We start from the raw sequence: 4501 nt of genomic DNA, 5'->3' as shown, positions 1-4501 counted from the left end.
AATTAGATGACCCTCGGGCTCCGGAAACCCAAGGGAAAAAGAGGCTAGGTGGCAAATGGTAAAACCAAGGTTGGGCATTGCTGGAAAAGCCTTAATCAAGGCGAACTATCAATGGGTTCCCATTATAACTCAACCGCGTAAGGAACGCAAAATCCGGGAATATAACACCGATATGACGGAAACTAGGGTGGCAAGAGTGGAACAAAACACTAGGCGAGAGGCCAAGCCTTCCACCCTTTACCAAGTATATAGATGCATTAAGATAACATGGCAATATAATGATATCCCAACAAGTAAATAACTGTTCCAACAAGGAACGGTCTCCAATCTTCACCTGCAACTAGCAACGCTATAAGAGGGGCTGAGCAAAGCGGTAACATAGCCAATCAACGGTTTGCTAGGACATGAATGGTTAGAGGTTTGACATGGCAATTTGGGAGGCTTGAAAGCAAATGGTAGGCATCATAGAATTGGCATAGCAAAAGAGCGAGCAAACTAGCATAGCAAAGATAGTAGTGATTTCGAGGGTATGATCATCTTGCCTGCGCAGCTGTCAGAGTTGACTGGATCCTCGAAAGCAAACTCAACGGGCTCCTCATTAGTGAACTCGTCTCCCAGCTCTACCCAAACATGACAAACAAGCAACAAGGACACAATCAACCACGTGCAAGGATCAAACAATATGATGCAAGGATGATATGCTATGCGGGATGTGATGCGGGATGCATATGCAAGATTTGACAAGGAATGCATGAACCTGGCCTCAACCTGGAAATCCAAGTGTGCCACTGGAAAGATGAGATGAAATCTCTTAAAAACGATATAAAGAACGCCGGAATCGGAGTTACGGTTTGGAAATGCTAAGCGATTCAAATATGACACCGGTCTGCGATTTACAGCAAGTAGCCATCTAAATGCAATGAGATGAACATGCTACAGCACCCAAACATGACAAAAAATACATGGCAGGGATGCATTCAAGTTGCTTACCAAAAGTCTAGCACTAAGCTACGGCCAATTCATCCATTAACAGGTTCAAACAAGCATGGCAAAAATGCATATGGAAAACAGATCTCAGACTTGGTGAAATTAACACTTATCTGGAATTTTAGACCAAGTAGCCCTCTTCGGAGCAACAAAACTACATGCTACAGGATCTGAACAAGGCAAAGTAAAACATGGCATGGAGCTACTCAAATAGCTTAACAAAAGTCCATTAGTGACCTTGAGCCAAAAGGGATCAGAAAATATACTAACAAGCACGTGAACATAGCAAAAACATAATCAGTTTTCAGACTTAGTGAAAACTGGCACATGCTGAAACATAACTCAAGTAGGCATGTTTACGAGCTCGATGCACTCACTACGGAGCAAGTCATGACAAGATAAGTATACATCTATCAAGAACACACAAAATGCAAGCTAGACATGGCAAGAACAATGGCATAGCATGCACGGATCAACTACAACATCACCGGCAAAATTGCAAACAAGTTGACAATCTGCCTAGATTCACAAAGTAGCAAAAGTAGAGCTCGATTGACTCAAGCTAGGGTGCTCCATAATTTCAAACAAAGACATGGATGGATAGAGCACTACAATATGAATAAAACATCCTTACTGATCATCCTCAAAAGAGGCACGGATCACTAGGACACAACATGAACATATGACAACATGAGATAAACAGCTCAAGGACTTAGTGGAAATGCTAAGTCCCTGAAAACAAAATTAGCAAGTGCACCACTTTGCAAGATTGCACTAGGCACCACACACATCAAAAAAATACATGGGTTGCACCTCTGGAAAGATGATAAAACCCTTAACAAAACATATGTAGAGCATCAGGGCATATCATGCACACAATAATCATGGCAAAAACGACAAAAACCTAAATGGAGTAGCAGATCTGACAATTATCTCAAGTAGCCCTCTTCCAAAAGCATTTCGTGCATCAAGATGAACTCAAATGAAAATGATGCAATGGAATGAAATGATGTACTCTCTGAGATGAACATTTTGATATGCTATATGCATGAATCGGAGCTACGGATGCAAAGTTATGGGGATATGAACAGGGGCACTTGGATATGAGAATTTGGGACTTAGAAGGAAAAAATCAACCTAGGGTTACTGTTCACCGGATCTAGATCTGGCGCATGAAATCCGAGGTCCACCGGATCCCTCGGCGGAGCTGCGACGGGGATCGCCGGAGGAAGGAGGAGGCCGGCCCGGGGCTCGGGACCCGAGGGGCGGCGAGGGTGAGGCGGCGAGGCGAGGGCGAGGCGGTGGGGCGACCGAACGGCGGCGCGGCGAGGCCGGGCGTCAAGCTCGCCGGCGCGGAGCAGCTTGGCGGCGGCCGGAGTGACGGCGGTGGCCGGCCCGCGGTCGGGCGGCGCGGACGGAGAAGAAGCAGCGGGCGGCGGCGGATGGTGAGTGGGCCGCGGGGGCCTCGGCTGGGCCTCGCGGGCCTCGGCGGCGGCGGCGGCGCGCCACATGGCAGCTTGCCACTGGTGCGGGCGGGCGGCGGATAGATCCGGACACGTCCGGCCTGGGATTTTTGTCCGGCGGGCGACGGAGTGGAAAAATTAGGGTTAGGAAGAGAGGGGATCCGCGAAATTTCGGGCGGTCCTATTTATAGGCATAGATTTTCGGTCCCTCGGTTAACCGTTGGAGTATCAAACGAAGTCCAAATGGTACGAAACTTGACAGGCGGTCTATCGGTAGTAAACCAAGGCCGCTTGGCAAGTCTCGGTCCAATCCGGAAATGTTTAATCCCCACACACGAAAGAAAGCTAGAATTGACCACCGGAGGAGAACGAAGCGCGGGAATGCAAAACGGACAACGGGGAAAATGCTCGAATGCATGAGATGAACACGTTTGCAAATGCAATGCACATGATGACATGATATGAGATGCATGACAACGATAACAACACACGGAGACAAAGACCTGAACCCGAGAAAATAAAATAACTTAACACCGGAAACGGCAAGAGTTGGAGTACAAATTGGGAAAGTTACATCTGGGGTATTACAACACTCCACCACTACGAAAGGATCTCGTCCCAAGATCTAGGACTGAAATAACGCCGGGTACTCAGCACGGAGGTGATCCTCGCGTTCCCAGGTAGCTTCACGGTCGGAATGGTGTGACCACTTGACTTTGAGAAATTTGATTGACTTGTTGCGAGTCTTGCGTTCAGTCTCTTCAAGAATGGCAACTGGGTGCTCACAATAGGAGAGATCTTCTTGGAGCTCAATGTCCTAGAAGTTGACAGTGCGATCAGGAGTCTTGAAGCACTTTCGGGGCTGAGAGACATGGAACACATCATGAACATTTGCAAAGTTTGAAGGAAGCTCGAGTTGATAGGCGAGATTGCCTCTCTTGCTGACAATCTTGAAAGGTCCCACGTATCTAGGGGCAAGCTTCCCTTTGATACCGAAGCGACGAGTACCTTTCATAGGAGAGACGCGAAGGTAAACATGATCTCCGATCTCGAAAGCCAAATCACGGTGCTTACTATCATAGTAGCTCTTCTGGCGGGATTGGGCTGCTTTGAGGTCATCACGAATGACTTTGCACATTTATTCTGCCTCTGAGATTAAGTCATTACCCAAAAGCTGACGTTCACCGGTTTCAGACCAGTTGAGAGGGGTACGGCACTTCCTGCCATACAGAATTTCAAATGGGGCCTTGCCCGAACTTGCTTGAAAACTGTTGTTGTAGGAGAATTCAGCATAAGGAAGACAATCCTCCCACTTCATGCCGAAGGAGATCACACAAGCCCTGAGCATATCTTCAAGAATCTGGTTGACACGCTCGACTTGACCGCTTGTTTGAGGATGGAAAGCTGTGCTGAAGCGGATGTTCGTGCCCATGGCCTTCTAAAAAGAATCCCAAAACTTGGAGGTAAAGATGCTGCCACGGTCTGAAGAGATCACTTGAGGAATACCGTGCAGAGAGACAATACGAGAGGTATAGAGTTCCGCCAATTGAGCTGCAGTGATCGACTCTTTGATAGGCAGAAAGTGAGCCGCTTTGGTGAGTTTGTTGATGACAACGAATATAGCATCATTGCCACGCTTGGACTTTGGAAACCCAGTCACGAAGTCCATTTCAATGTGGTCAAACTTCCATTCTGGAATGGCAAGAGGTTGGAGGAGACCTGCTAGCCTTTGGTGTTCTGCCTTCACTCTTCTGCAGACATCACATTCATTCACGAATTGAGCAATCTCGTGCTTCATTCGAGTCCACCAATAAGCCTGCTTGAGGTCCTGATACATCTTCGTGCTCCCAGGGTGGATGGAAAGGAGAGAATTGTGAGCCTCGTTCATGATCACTTTATGAAGGTCACCTTTGGGCACAACAATACGATCCTCGAAGAAGAGAGTGTCCTTGTCATCAAGGCGGTAGCACTTGTACTTGGGTTGACTCTTGGCAATCCCAATCTTCACCTTTTTCCCCATAGCGTCAAGAAGCTGGGCTTGGCGAATCTGG

This window comes from Triticum aestivum, chromosome 1A (assembly GCF_018294505.1).
Source record: "Triticum aestivum cultivar Chinese Spring chromosome 1A, IWGSC CS RefSeq v2.1, whole genome shotgun sequence".
Lineage (NCBI taxonomy): Eukaryota > Viridiplantae > Streptophyta > Magnoliopsida > Poales > Poaceae > Triticum > Triticum aestivum.
The sequence above is the reverse complement of the archived record's forward strand: the minus strand, read 5'-3'. Positions refer to the sequence as shown.